Source organism: Terrapene carolina, unplaced genomic scaffold (genome assembly GCF_002925995.2).
Source record: "Terrapene carolina triunguis isolate 2854851 unplaced genomic scaffold, T_m_triunguis-2.0 Scaffold193, whole genome shotgun sequence".
Taxonomy (NCBI): Eukaryota; Metazoa; Chordata; order Testudines; family Emydidae; genus Terrapene; species Terrapene triunguis.
In genome coordinates, this window is record NW_020664544.1 from 7,954,510 (window position 1) to 7,971,032 (window position 16,523).

The following is a 16,523-nucleotide window of genomic DNA, read 5'->3' on the forward strand; positions in this document are numbered from 1 at the left end:
AAAACAAAACAAACAAACAAACAAACAAACAAACAAGGAGTCCTTGTTAAATTTGTTCGTCTCTAAGGTGCCACAAGGACTTTAAAAAATATATATATATATATAAAATAAATAAATAAATCAAACTGTGCATTAGGTACATCAGCCACAAGATGATGATGGAAATTACTTTCAAACCATCACTCACCATTGTAAACTGACCACTTCAACACAAGAGAAGGAAAACAGGCTCTGGTGTAATCTGGGTAAATCTCCACATACAATGAATGCCACGAGTAAGGTTTTTGTTTTAGGCCTTTTTAGGCTGCAAACACTCTTAGATTATTAAAGCTGGAAGTGACAGTTCTTTTGTTTATTGGATATTTTACAATTAGATATTGTAACTTGTCTCTGTAAATTAACTAGTTTTTGCACTATAAAATATCCAAATACGAGCCAAATACATGTACTATTCACTGCTTATGCACCTCTCTGTCAGCCTGAGCAATGAAGACAGAATAGTCATTTTCAATTTCCTACACTACCTCAGTTTTTGAGCCATGAATATTGGACTTGGCCCTAGTCTACATTACAAACTTATGTGAGTAAAACGGTCACTCAGGGGTGTGGGAAATCTACACCTCTAGGTGATGTCGTTATACCGACCTAACCCCCAGTGCAGACAGCGCTATGTCAACGCTATCAACATAGCTACTGCCTGTCAGGGAGGTGGAGTACCTATGGCGACAGGAGAAGCTCTCGTGTTGGTATTGGCTGTGTCTTCATTAAGCGCTGCAGCTATGCTGCTACACTGCTGTAAACAAGCCTTGAGAGAGAGAAGGATTGACATCTGCTGGGAGAGCAATACAGCAATGCACAGACAATCCAGGAAGTTTTTGGAGTGTGTTGGGGACAACTTCCTGGTACAAGTGCTGGAGCAACTGACTAGGGGCCATGCTCCTCTTGACTTGCTGCTTACAAACAGGGAAGAAATGGTAGGGGAAGTAGAAGAGGATGGCAACCTAGGCAGCAGTGACCATGAGATGGTTGAGTTCAGGATCGTCACAAAAGGAAGAAAGGAGTGTAGCAAAACACTGACCCTGGACTTCAGAAAAGCAGACTCCCTTAGGGAGCTGATGGGCAGGATCCCCTGGGAAGCTAATATGATGGGGTAAGGAGTCCAGGAGAGCTGGCTGTATTTTAAAGAAGCCTTATTGAGGGAGCATGAACAAGCCATCCCAAAGTGCAGAAAGAATAGCAAATATGGCAGGCAACAAGCTTGGCTTAACAGTGAAATCTTCGGTGAGCTTAAACTCAAAAAGGAAGCTTACAAGAAGTGGAAATTTGGACAGATGACTAGGGAGGAGTATAAAAATATTGCTAGTGCATGCAGGGGGTGTAATCAGGAAGGCCAAGGCACAATTGGAGTTGCAGCTAGCAAGGGATGTGAAGGGTAACAAGAAGGGTTTCTACAGGTACATTAGCAACAAGAAGGTGGTCAGGGAAAATGTGGGACCCTTACTGAATGGGGGAGGCAACATAGTGACAGAGGATGTGGAAAAAGCTGAAGTACTCAATGCTTTTTTTGCCTTGGTCTTCACAGACCAGGGCAGCTCCCAGACTGCTGCACTGGGCAACACAGTATGGGGAGGAGGTGAGCAGCCCTCAGTGGTGAAAGAACAGGTTAAGGACTATTTAGAAAAAGCTGGAGGTGCACAAGTCCATGGGTCCAGATCTAATGCATCCAATCGTTCTGAGGGAGTTGGCTGATGTGATTGCAGAGCCTTTATCTTTGAAAATTCGTGGCGATCGGGGGAGGTCCCAGACAATTGGAAAAAGGCAAATACAGTGCCCATATTTTAAAAAGGGAAGAAAGAGAACCTGGAGAACTACAGACCGGTCAGCCTCACTTCAGTTCCTGGCAAAATCATGGAGCAGGTCCTCAAGAAATCCATTTTGAAGCACTTGAAGGAGAGGAAGGTGATCAGGAACAGTCAACATGGATTCACCAAGGGCAAGTCATGCCTGACCACCTGACTGCCTTCTATGATGAGATAACTGGCTCAGTGGATATGGGGAAAGCAGTGGATGTGATATATCTTGACTTTAGCAAAGCTTTTGATATGGTCTCCCACAGTATTCTTGCCAGCAAGTTAAAAAAGTATGGATTGGATGAATGGACTAGAAGGTGGATAGAAAGCTGGCAAGATCATTGGGCTCAACGGGTAGTGATCAATGGCTCCATGTCTAGTTGGCAACCGGTACCAAGAGGAGTGCCCCAAGGGTTGGTTTTGTTCAACATCTTTACCAGTGATCTGGATGATGGGATTACTTGCACCCTCAGCAAGTTGGCGGATGACATTAAGCTGGGGGGAGAGGTAGATATGATGGAGGGTAGGGATAGAGTCCAGAGTGACCTAGACAAATTGGAGGATTGGGCCAAAAGAAATCTGATGAGGTTCAACAAGGACAACTGCAGAGTCCTGCACTTAGGAAGGAAGAATCCCATGCACCGCTACAGGCTGGGGACCAATTGGCTAAGCGGCAGTTCTGCAGAAAAGGACCTGGGGATTACCGTGGACGAGAAGCTGGATATGAGTCAGTAGTGTGCCCTCGTTGCCAAGGCGGCCAATGGCATATTGGGCTGTATTAGTAGGAACATTGCTAGCAGATCAAGGGAAGTGATTATTCCCCTCTATTTGGCACTGGTGAGGCCACACCTGGAGTACTGTGTCCTGTTTTGGTGCCCCCACTACAGAAGGGATGTGGACAAATTGGAGAGAGTCCAGTGGAGGGCAACAAAAATGATTAGGGGGCTGGGGCACATGACTTACGAGAAGAGGCTGAGGGAACTGGGGTCAGTCAGTCTGCGGAAGGGAACAGTTGGGGGGGGGGGATTTCATAGCAGTCCTCAACTACCTGAAGGGGGGGTTCCAAAGAGGATGGAGCTAGGCTGTTCTCAGTGGTGGCAGATGACAGAACAAGAAGCAATGGTCTCAAGTTGCAGTGGGGGAGGTCTAGGTTGGATATTAGGAAACATTATTTCACTAGGAGGGTGGTGAAGCACTGGAATGGGTTACCTAGGGAGGTGGTGGAATCTCCATCCGCAGAGGTTTTTAAGGCCCGGCTTGACAAAGTACAGGCTGGGATGATTTAGTTGGTGTTGGTCCTGCTGTGAGCAGGGGATTGGACTAGATGACCTCCTCAGGTCTGTTCCAACTCTAATCTTCTATGATTCTATTAATGACCCTACACGCTTGCATGACAACACCCCCTACTGTGGATTTTCCACCTCCAAAATGATTTCCTACTGACAGATAATCCAGCACTGCAAGCTTCCAGATAGCAAAGAAGTGAGTGGTGATCACAGCCAATGCAGCTCTCATTCTGGTGTCCCTTCACTGAAGGACTGGAGCAAGCTCAGCACACAGATCCAGGATCCAAAGTTCTGCAGCCACTACTCACTGCCCCAAACCTGCATTATAGTCAGTGCTCATTTCTCAGGTCCAGAAGCGGTGCTGCAGGGTCTGCAGCTGCTCAGTGACCACCACCAACCTTGAAATCTTCTTCACTGTGTCCTTCAAACTGCATGTCCCCCATTGTTGCAGGACTTCCTGCGAATGCACAAGGAGAATATCGCATCCTGTATTTGCAACGCTCATGAGAACAGCAGAGAGCTCTGCAGACTCCATGCTTCCATCAGAGATGGCAGACACTGAAGAGTGCTGCGCATGTTTGTGGGAATTCCTAAAGAAGGGTGCACAAATTATGGAAAACGGATGGCTGTATGGAATGGAGAACGTTGCATGCTGGGAACCGGACTCCGTAACTCCCAGCAATTCCTAGGCACTAATTTCTATCCCACAACACATCACGAAAGTTTCCCAAAAGGCACTGTGCTGGATACCTACCTTCGGTACACTGTACTTTGCATCAACAAGCACTGCGGGTAAGTACATGCAGCACCAATGCAAGCAGCCAAGTATGCACGTGACTGAGCAATGCATAAACTTCAGCAGCTATGTGTCAACATAACTTGAATCAGAGTTTGTAGTGTAGACATGGCTTAAGAGAGCCTCACAGCAATTGAACATGGTACCAGAGCAGGGGATTCCAGGCCATGCATAGCCTTGGTAGATAGTAGTGCTTGTTAGAGATCCTCTTTTAAAAGCAGCACAGACTGGACAGTGACTCCCAAAAAGCTCTGAATTACTAATTTTATTTTGAACTCTGGAAGCAAGAGAAATTGCAACCGACTCATGCAGACAGGTGGGCTTCAGCAGGGCAGAAAAGCAGCACAACTTCAGAGTTTAAATTAAAAGCAACTCAGCACTGGGTCTCCCATTCCATACTTACAGATTTTGACAGTACAAATGAAGACTTGCATAGCTTAAAGAAAATCCAGATATACATAGGAGATGAGCCATAATTTCCTCCAGAATGCCCTTTTCATAAATATGTTGCTATCATCTAGAAGCCAATTCTCACCTTGAAAACTAGAACTCTTAGGAAAAATTAAACAGTAATTACACACTGGTAATTTGTACAAGACAAAAAGGGGACATTTCAGTATGTTTGCACCAAACAATCTTTATTCAAGATCCATGCAAAGCTCTGCTTGCTTGTATAATTATAACAAGCTTGTTTTGAAGAATGTTTTAAGAGTTCTTTTAGACATCCCTGTTTCTGCAGAGACTGAAAAGAAAAAAAATAAATCACTTACCTTCCTGCAGGATTCTCACATCTAGGACTTGTGTCTCCAACACAAACAAACAAAGCTCAAGAGCTGTGCCCTACTGATATGCAGTCAGTCACTAGTATCTCAATGAGCCCAAACATTCCACCAGTTCCTTTCAAGAGAAGGAAGCAAGAGTTTTGCTAAACATTTCACTACATTTACACGACTTTCATTTAAAAAAAAAAAAAAAGATATAGAGGAATCCATTATTCCAGACCTGGAATGGCTATGCAAGCACCTGAAAGCAAACCCAGAACAAACCCCCTCAAACTCTGAAAGGTAGAGAATAGGCAAGTGAGAATCCTATTTGAGAATATTGTCAGAAGCAGTATTATAAGGTCAGCAATTCTCCAGCAAACCACCATCTGTGCAGGATTCGCCCCCCCCGCCCCGCCATAGAAATGGGATAGCTAAGCTTTAGGGAAGTTCCTAGTAAAGTAATTGCAAACACTTCCACACAGTGATGACATATGAGGCCAAAACCAAAACAGAATAGGTAGGAAGAAACTAAAAACTTTGCAAAACAGAATGAAAATATGTGGCTGCTTTGCACAAAACAATGATTTTCAATCCTGCCTCTGGCTGGCAGTGGAAGCCGCTAAGCTGCAGACAACATGGGATTTGATAGCTTTTAATTGTACACCACAATGTCATAGCCATGAGAAATCCTATTAGGCAGTCCTTTGGATATGGCCTTCTGGGCAACACCATTACTCAGAAAATTTGATCCAGAGGAAGAAGAGCTAAGTGGAATTTCTTAGTTGCTTCAAGCAGACTCATACCTTCCCCCAAAGATCTTTAACATCAGGTATGTAGAAAAATTCCATCTTCAAAAGGGCATTTGGGTTTGAGAATCTCTCGCTGGTAGGAAAACACTCAATGAAAGAAGAAATTCACCACCACTTAAAGAGAGACTCCAGTAACTCAAAGCACAGGCACCATGTTTCAGTGGAGAGGACACTGGGCAAGGAGTTAAGATCTGGGGTTCAATTCCTGGCTCTACTAGTGAATTGGTCACCATGAGAATTTTACCATTTCATGCCTCAATTTCCTCAATTAGAAACAGAATTTGATTTTTTAAAATAATTGATGGATATTGATGTTTATTTTTAAGCTTTAGTTTTTATCAATTTAAAATTTTCATTTGTGGGAAATTATAGGCGTTAAATAATTTGGGATCAGTAGACACAGATTCAAGAAGAGTTAGAGCTTTAAACCATAAAAAAAACCAAACACAAATTGACATCACATGTCAAAATATACAAAGTAAATATCCTTAAATCAAACTCAAATTCTCAACAAGCATTTCTCCTTACTTTGCTTATCTGTGAATTTCAATTATTATTGATGGGCCTCTGTGTGTCAGTTTGTAAGGGATATGACTCGAGAGAGAGAGAGTATTGCCTGATCCTTGTAAGATTTGGTATGAGATTAATTAGTCACTAGAAACCAAAGATCATTTTCTAAAGGCTGGAAGTACTTTCCAAGCAAGGAAGTTGGGCTTAAAAAGAGCCTTCATTGACTTAGTCAGGATCACACTAGTATCTCTCAAAAAAAGGGATTAAGTTAGAGGGCCTTCCAGTGAAGTCCCACATGTATCCAAAGGACTACAGAGGCATTGTCTATGTTTGACTAGCTCATGAAAGGTCAAAAAACTGCAAAATGAACCTTGAAGTAAGACAAGTGAAGAAAGTAATCAGTTTTTGTGCAAGGCAAGTAAAGCAGCCACATGAAACTCTATGCATCACAGCAAAACTTCTCCCGCTTAGAAGTCCTTCTAGTAGTAGCAGCTCGAGATACCAGGATGACTTGGGCCGAATACTTGAAAGACATGTCTACACATCTCCACTATGTCAGAAACCAAGATGCTAGATAGCAGGCTTTCTAGGTTGGAAATGGAGCCAGGTGCCCTCATTCCAAGTGATCATCCACAATTGGTTTGTCAGAGTCTCCTGGCCACTGTTAACAGTGTAGAGAACTTACTGACCAAGACAGGTAGATATTTGGATCACCAAGCTTGTGTGTCTCCCGACCTTTGCTGTCAGAAATACTGTTGAAGAAGCATACAAGAGGCCTCTTCTTGGTGAATGGATAGCATGGTCTTCGTGCAAAGAAAACTCGATCTGGTGTTTTTCAGTTCAGAGGCCACCTCCTAGGAGCTCTCTCAGATCAACTCAGCCTACCTGCCTATGTTCTCCTTCCCTGGCAGATCCACAGAAATTAGCAACATCTTGTGAAACCAAGCCTATACTTGCAGGGCTTCCCGATACAGTAGGTGTGATCCAGTGTCTCCCTGCTTGTTTATGAAGTACATGATGGCCTGGCTGTCCATTTGAAACAGAGCCACTTGCTAGGTTACCAGGTTCCTAAAGGTCCTTCAGTGATGCAGGACTATCATTCTCCACAATACTACTGTGCATTTGTTACTCCTAGAGAGAGCCAATTCTCTGAGCATGGAGTCCTTTTGTGCAGTGCACTAATTTGAATGGGCAGTGCTTGAAAGTCCATTCCTAATTGGACATTGTTTCTGGAATGCCACCAGGCCAGAAAGGCCCAGAAGTCAACCATCAGCTAGATGTGATGCAAGGAGCCCCTGTGTGATACTTTTGCTTCCATCTGAATCTGACATGGTTCCATGTCATGGGCATTATGAATATAGTGGCAGTTGTAAGATACAACATTTGTAGCAGAGTTCCAGCAATCATCTGCTGGCTCTTACATATCCTTTCTTCCAGATAGGTGAAGTACTGGAATGTTTCCTGAGGCAGGAAGGCATTGAATTAAGCTACATCTAGCAGCTCTCCTATGTACTCCAGTTGCTAACTAGGAACAAATGAGTACACTTTGCATAGTTATCAAGAACCCTAGTGACTGCAACACACTGGTAGTGACATGAAGTGATCTTCTGGCACCCTCCAGAGTGATGTTCTTGACCAGCCAGACATGGAAACACCACACACACTCAAGACATACAGGTAGGCCATGACTACAGACAAGCATTTCATGAAAATATATCAAGCTGATGACAGAGCAGGAAGTTAGCATTGTTTCCCCTCTAGACCAAGATATTTCTGGTGCTTGTAAGCATCAGCAAGATCCAGAGAGCACAGGCAGGGGTGTTCCTCTAGAGATACCAATTAAGAGCTGAGAGGTCGCAGATGGGCCAAATTATCAGGAAGTACCTAGAAACGCCTTTCCTGTGTTGTCTGATGGGACAAGTTCCATAGCAGTCTTCACCAGGAAGGGCTGGATTTCCTGCTACATCTCTTCCCGATAAGGTCCCCATGTCCATTCTCAGTGGATGGCAGTGTGGGTGGTGGAAATTAGTGTTTTGAGATTTAAGTGACATTGTAGGCCCACTGAACGATGCTCAAGTCCCACAACTCAATTTACTGGAGAACAGCTGGGGTAAAAGCCGTCCCCAGCCTGCCTCCAACAGAAAAATTCAGAAGGCTACAAAAACTGGCTATACGTAAAGAAAACTTTCAAAACCCTTTACTTTTGGGTGCTCATTTAAACAAACAAAAAAAAAAAACAAAAAACGAAAGTTTTCCAGTGGCTTATCCCAAGGCAGATGATTGGTGGAGATTCAGCCCTGTATCCTGGAGGGAGCTCCACGTTACCGAGGAAAGAATGGGACCGTGCCAATGATATTCTAGGAGGCAGCTGGTCCTAATAATGCTAAGAGGTATCAGGTCTAAATGAACACAAGCATAATGGGATTTAGATATGCATTCAGCTGACAGTGTAATAATTCCCAAGGATGCATTATAGAATTCTGGCTCCAACACTTAGCCAAGCCTCATCAAGTGCTAGAGGCACTTTGCCCCAAAGACACTCAGAGATCACCAGCATAGACAACACCGACTCTTGAAGTGTCTGAAGGTTTAATTCCTGAACACTCATAGGCACAAACACTTAGACAGCTCTAGTGGACCCGGCCCAGACACAAGGACCTGTATACACCAACTACGGTACCTGTGAAAAGTACGGGGAGGAGTCCCTTTTATGAGCTCTAAAACCTTTCAGGTTCCAGGGGGATGGGGACTCACAAGGATGGGGAGTTTAACCATGCAGCTCACACTTGAGGCACAACACAGAACAAGAACCTTACACACACACACACACACACACACACACACACACACACACACTCCTCTTCCTTTACACATCCCAATCCCCCCAAAAAGTTGAAAGAGGTTTCATTGTGCTAGAAATAAATTATATAAACTATGAAGTCACAGTCAGAGGGTTTAGTGATACTTTGGGAAGTCACAATTTGATAAGCCTATGGAATCAGACTTTCTACCACAATGACTGCACTATTTTTAATCTTCATCAGCAATACTAACACACATCTTATTTGTAGGCATTAAAAAGTGTGTAAGACTATGAGGCGCTCCTCTCCAATCTATAGCACCAATTTTATATCTAATCTCCATTTACTTCCTGAACAGAATGTTCATATCTTTCTATCAGCATTGAATTGTGCCATTTATATTTAAACCTCACTATTGAAAAAGGTTTTAAATCATGCGGCTTCTTTTTGAAGGTAACAATTCACATACAAAAGTTTACTCTTGTATTTGAGACTTCAGTACTGAACATAAGAATAGCCATACTGGGTCAGACCAATGGTCCAGCTAGCTAAGTATCTGGTCTTCCAACAGTGGCCAATGCCAGATGCTTCAGAAGGAATTAACAGAACAGGATAAACATTGAGTGATCCATCCTGTCATCCAGTCCCAGCACTGGTCTGTTATAGGACAAAGAAAAAACACTCACCAGTTCAAAAGAGACGTGCAAAAAAAAAAAAAAAAAAATTCACCAAGAATTTGGTGGTACTTTTGAACATAATATTTTACCAGTCACTGATCTTTACCATGGACAGAGTAATTGAGGGAGCTGTATTTACACCACGCTCAGAGGTTTCAGAGGAGTCCACTGTGGAACTGGTGCAATTAACACTCCCACACATTAGGGCAATCAAGATGTACCAAGAATATATTTTAACCTTTAAAGTACTGGTGTTTTCCAGTCAAATGGCTGCTCGATTCCTGAGTGTCAAAATCATTCTGTGGAGACCAATCTCCATTTTTAATTATGATCCATGGACTGGGGGTATAAATTAGGACCTTATAGGTCCTTCAATCCAAAAGTAACTTCTTAACCAGGGCGCGGGGCTACTGAGGAAGACCAGGGCTTTAAAAAGCCCACTCCTAAGCAACCAAAGGAGCTAGTAAACAGGAGCGGCTAACAGGGGAGCTTTGTGAGGGAGTTTAGAGGGGGAGCTAGATACACTTAACATTCTTTAAACTTAAACACCCCCGATAAAAACAAAACATCTACAAAGGAATGAGCTACAAGAGTAAAAAGGAATGCAGGCAGAAGTCCAGCAACAGAGTGGGGGCTATCGCGTTTATTGCGCCCAAATGCAGCATGTATGATTACCTCCCCTATGAGCAGGTAATCATACGTGTGCATTCGCTGCAAGGCGCTCCTGCCCCTCAGAGAGTGTGTATAGGCTTTGAAGACCAGAGTGGCTGAACTGGAGGAGCTAAAGGAGAGAGAGAGGTACATAGATGAGACTTTCCTCGACACAGTAGAACTGTCCCATCTCCTCCCCCAACCCCCGTCTGACAGCCTTTATGCTGTTGAGGAGGATGAAAGTCTCAGGGAAGGAGAACATCCAACCGGAGCAGAGGGAAACGATCTCATAGTTGGGACCCTCCTTCCAGATGATGTCGTGGTATCCTCTTGCACGGAGGATACCTCTCTGGGGGAGGAAACTCCAGTTATTAGGAAGAGACAGGTCATCATTATGGGGGATTCGATCATTAGAAACAGAGATAGCTGGGTTTGCGATGACTGGGAGAACCGCATGGTGACTTGCCTGCCTGGTACGAAGGCTGCGGATCCCTTGAGACATCTAGATAGACTTATGTGTAGTGCTAGGGATGAGCCGGTGGTCATGGTACATGTAGGTATCAATGACATACGGAAGGATAGGAGAGAGGTCCTGGAGGCCAAATTGAGGCTGCTAGGTAAGAGACTGAAGTCCAGGATCTCCATGGTAGCATTCTCTGAAATGCTTCCAGTTCCACATGCAGGGCCAGTTAGACAGGCAGAACTGCAGGGTCTCAATGCGTGGATGAGACGATGGTGTAGGGAGGAGTGGTTTAGATTTATTAGGAACCAGGGAAACCTTAGGGAAAAGGGAAGCCTATACAGGAAGGATGGGCTCCACCTAAACCAAAATGGAACCAGATTGCTGGCACTTAAAATTAAAAAGGTCACAGAGCAGTTTTCAAACTAAGGGCTAGGGAAAGCCGACAGGTGCGGAGGAGCATGTGGTTCGGACAGAGGCATTCCTTAGGGGAGGATCTATTAATGGAGATTCTCTATGTCCTAGTAAAGAGAAGAGAATGGAAAATGATAAAATAATGGTAAGATCTGATGAGAAACAGTCAAATGAAAAAAGAGTCTCATCCAATTACATCATGTAATGGCAGACAGCTAAAAAAAAGTGTCAAGTGCTTATATACCAGTGCTAGAAGTCTAAATACTAAGATGGGTGAAATAGAGTGCCTCGTATTAAATGAGGATATTGATATAATAGGCATCACAGAAACTTGGTGGAATGAAGATAATCAATGGGCCACAGTAATACCAGTGTACAAAATATATCAGAGGGACAGAACAGGTCGTGCTGATGGGGGAGTGGCACTATATGTGAAAAAGCGTAGAATCAAATGAACCAAAAATCTTAAGTGAACCAAACTGTACCATAAAATCTCAATGGACAGTAATTCCATGCTCGAATAATAAGAATATAGCAGTAGGGGATAGATTACTGACCACCTGACCAGGAGGGTGACAGGGACTGTGAAATGCTCAGGGATATTAGAGAGGCTATAAAAATAAAAAACCTCAATAATAATGAGGGGTTTCCAACTACCCCCATATTGACTGGGTACATGTCACCTCAGGACGGGATGCCAGGATGGGATGCAGAGAAAGTTTCTTGACACCTTAAATGACTGCTTCTTGGAGCTGCTAGTCCTGGAACCCACAAGAGAGGCAATTCTTGATTTAGTCCTAAATGCAGCATAGGATGTAGTCCAAAAGGTGAATATAGCTAGACTGCTTGGTAACAATGACCATAATATAATTAAATTTAAACACCCCTGTCCAATACTGTAGCGTTTAATTTCAGAAAGGGGGACTACACAAAAATGAAGAAGTTAGTTAAACAGAAATTAAAAGGTACCAAAAGTGAAATCTCTGCAAGCTGCATGGAAACTTTTTAAAGACACCATAATAGAGGCTCAACTTAAATGTATACCCCAAATTAAAAAAATATAGTAAAAGAAGCAAAAAAGTTCCATCGTGGCTAACACAAAGTAAAACAAGCAGTGAGAAGCAAAAAGGCATCCTTTAAAAAATGGAAGTTAAATCCTAGTGAGGAAAACAGAAAGGAGCATAAACTCTGACAGATGAAGTGTAAAAATAGAATTAGGAAGGCCAAAAAAGAATCTGAAGAACAGCTAGCCAAAGACTCAAAAAAAAAATTTTGTTGTTTTTTAAGTACATTAGAAACAGGAAGTCTGCTAAACAACCAGTGGGGCCACTGAACAATTGAGATGCTAAAGGAGCACTCAAAGGACAATAAGGCCAATGCAGAGAAACTAAATGAATTCTTTGCATTGGTCTTCACAGCTGAGGATGTGAGGGAAATTCCCAAACCTGAACCATTCTTTTTACATAACAAATCTGAGAACAGTGGCAGACAGGTGTCATTAGAGGAGGTTTCGGAAAAAACTGATAAACTAAACAGTAATAAGACATCAGGACCAGATGATATTCACCCAGGAGTTCTGAAGGAACTCAAATGTGAAATTGCAGAACTAACTGTATCTTGTGTACCAAATGACTGGAGGACAGCTAATCATAGAATATCAAGGTTGGAAGGGACCTCAGGAGGTCATCTAGTCCAACCCCCTGCTCAAAGCAGGACCAATCCCCAACTAAATCATCCCAGCCAGGGCTTTGTCAAGCTGGGCCTCAAAAACCTCTAAGGAAGGCGATTCCACCACCTCCCTAGGTAACCCATTCCAGTGCTTCACCACCCTCCTAGTGAAAAAGTTTTTCCTAATATCCAACCTAAACCTCCCTCACTGCAATTTGAGACCATTACTCCTTGTTCTGTCATCTGCTACCACTGAGAACAATCTAGATCCATCCTCTTTGGAACCCCCTTTCAGGTAGTTGAAAGCAGCTATCAAATCCCCCCTCATTCTTCTCTTCTGCAGACTAAATAATCCCAGTTCCCTCAGCCTCTCTTCATAAATCATATGCTCCAGCCCCCTAATCATTTTTGTTGCCCTCCGCTGGACTCTTTCCAATTTTTCCACATCCTTCTTGTAGTGTGGGGCCCAAAACTGGACACCGTACTCCAGATGAGGCCTCACCAATGCTGAATAGAGGGGAATGATCATGTCCCTCGATCTGCTGGCAATGCTCCTACTTATACAGCCCAAAATGCAGATTGCCTTCTTGGCAACAAAGGCACACTGTTGACTCTCATCCAGCTTCTCGTCCACTGTAAACCCTAGGTCCTTTTCTGCAGAACTACTGCCTAGCCACTCGGTCCCTAGTCTGTAGCAGTGCATGGGATTCTTCCGTCCTAAGTGCAGGACTCTGCACTTGTTCTTGTTGAACCTCAAATTTCTTTTGGCCCAACCCTCTAATGTGTCTAGGTCCCTCTCTACCCTATCTACCACTCCTCCCAGTTTAGGGTCATCTACAAACTTGCTGATGGTGCAATTCACGCCATCCTCCAGATCATTAATGAAGATATTGAACAAAACCGGCCCCAGGACTGAACCTTGGGGCACTCCGCTTACTACTAGCTTCCAACTAGACATGGAGGCATTGATCACTACCCGTTGAGCCTGATGATCTAGACAGCTTTCTATCCACCTTATAGTCCATTCATCCAGCCTATACTTCAACTTGCTGGCAAGAATATGGTGGGAGACCGTATCAAAAGCTTTGCTAAAGTCAAGGAAGAACACATCCACTGCCTTCCCCTCATCCACAGAGCCAGTTATTTCATCATAGAAGGCAATTAGGTTAGTCAGGCATGACTTGCCCTTGGTGAATCCATGCTGACTGTTCCTGATCACATTCCTCTCCTCTAAGTGCTTCAGAATTGATTCCTTGAGGACCGGCTCCATGATTTTTCCAGGGACTGAGGTGAGGCTGACTGGCCTGTAGTACCCCAGATCCTCCTCCTTCCCTTTTTCCAAAGATGGGCACTACATTAGCCTTTTCCCAGTCATCTGGGACCTCCCCCGATCGCCATGAGTTTTTAAAAGATAATGGCCAATGACTCTGCAATCATATCCGCCAACTCCTTTAGCACCCTCGGATGCAGTGCATCCAGCCCCATGGACTTGTGCTCGTCCAGCTTTTCTAAATAGTCCTGAACCACTTCCTTCTCCACAGAGGGCTAGTCACCTCCTCCCCATACTGTGCTGCCCAGTGCAGTAGTCTGGGAACTGACCTTGTTCATGAAGACAAAGGCAAAAAAAGCATTGAGTACATTAGCTTTTCCCACATCCTCTGTCACTAGGTTGCCTCCCCTATTGAGTAAGGGGCCCACACTTTCCCTGACCTGTGATGCTAATTTTTAAAAAGGGCTCCAGAGGTGATCCTGGCAATTATAGGCCATTAAGTCGGACTTCAGTACCAGGCAAACTGGTTGAAACTATAGTAAAGAACAAAATTGTCAGACACATAGATGAACATAATTTGTTGGGGAAGAGTCAACATGGTTTTTGTAAAAGGAAATCATGCCTCACCAATCTACTAGAATTCTTTGAGGGGGTCAACAAGCATGTGGACAAGGGGGAATCCAGTTGATATAGCGTACCTAAGTTTTCAGAAAGCCTTTGACAAGGTCCCTCACCAAAGGTTAAGCAAAGTAAGCGGTCATGGGAGAAGAAGGAAGGGCCTCTCATGGATTGGCAACTGGTTAAAAGATAGGAAACAAAGGGTAAGAATAAATGGTCAGTTTTCAGAATGGAGAGAGGTAAATGGTGGTGTCCCCCAGGGGTCTGTACTGGGACTAGTCCTATTCAACATATTCATAAAAGATCTGGAAAAGGGGGTAAACAATGAGGTGGCAAAATTTGCAGATGATACAAAACTACTCAAGATATTTAAGTCCTAAGCAGACAGCGAAGTGCTACAAAAGGATCTCTCAAAACTGGGTGACTGGGCAACAAAATGGCAGATGAAATTCAATGTTGATAAATGCAAAGTAATGCATACTGGAAACAATCCCACCTATACATATAAAATGATGGGGTCTAAATTAGCTGTTACCACTCAAGAAAGATCTTGGCGTCATTGTGGATAGTTCTCTGAAAACATCCACTCAACGTGCAGCAGCAGTCAAAAAAGCGAACAGAATGTTGGGAATCTTTAAGAAAGGGTTAGATAATAAGACAGAAAATATATTGCCTCTATATAAATCCCTGGTACGCCCACATCTTGAAAAAACCCCATCTCAAAAAAAGATATATTGGACTTGGAAAAGGTACAGAAAAGGGCAACAAAAATTATTAGTGGTATGGAATGGCTTCCGTGTGAGGAGAGATTAATAAGACTTGGACTTTTCAGCATGGCAAAGAGATGACTAAAGTGGGATATTATAGAGGTCTATAAAATCATGACGGGTGTGGAGAAAGTAAATAAGGAAGTGTTATTTACTCCTCCTCATAACACAAGAACCAGGGGTTACCAAATGACAATAATAGGCAGCAGGTTTAAAAAACAAACAAAAGGACGTATTTCTTCGCACAGTCAACCTGTGGAACTCTTTGCCAAAGGATGTTGTGAAGCCCAAGACTAACAGGGTTCAAAAAAGAACTATATAAATTCATGGAGGGCAGGTCCATCAATGGCTATTAGCCATGATGGGCAGGGATGGTGTCCCTAAGCCTGTGTTTGCCAGAAGTTGGGAATGGGTGACTGGGGATGGATCAATTCTTGATTCCCTGTTCTGTTCATTCCCTCTGGGGCACGTGGCATTGGTCACTGTCGGAAGACAGGATACTGGGCTAGATGGACCTTTGGTCTGACCCAGTATGGCTGTTTTTATTGATGTCAGTAGAAAGCATGCACAGAGACCAGGTTACAATATAGCCTTCGTTACCTGGTTAGTACCTTATTGTAACATTCAGCAATCACTTGAGTGGGAAAATGTTAACTTTTAGGAAAAAGCACTACTTTGCCCCTACTGTCTCCTCCTTCTGTACTCCTCTCCTGTCCCTCCCCATTTTTTCTTCATCAGTTCCCAATCCCTCCCATCTGCTTAAATTGCCAGCAATGACTACAGTTAATGTCCACATTAACTATACAGCCTTACAACATGTTGACAGCCAATGAGATTAACACGGAACAGGTGGAGTTCAGAGCTCTCAGAGCTATTGTTTCAGGCTGTCTACAACAATGCAGTTTATACTTTTCACATTATATTTTCAGGGCTAAATGCTTTCCTTTAAAACACACACACACACACACAGATTCTGCAGAACCTGAATATGCTATGTCAGATACATAAATACATCATCCTGGCCATCTTTTACACACTACTGGCTAAGAATGTGAAGAGCGAGATCTCCATTGCCACAGTAGAACAATTCAGTTTGAAGGGGCAGATCCAACCCAAGAGCAATTTTAGACAAAAAAAATTACACAGTACTGGATTTGAAGTATAGATACTCTAGATGCCTTA

General features: G+C 43.4%; 1 protein-coding gene across 1 annotated transcript in view; it reads right to left on the reverse strand.

The window, feature by feature from the left end:
- The window catches only part of KANSL1 (KAT8 regulatory NSL complex subunit 1), a 177,061-nt gene that overhangs the window by 127,073 nt on the left and 33,465 nt on the right, over window positions 1-16,523 (reverse strand). The window lies entirely within an intron of this gene.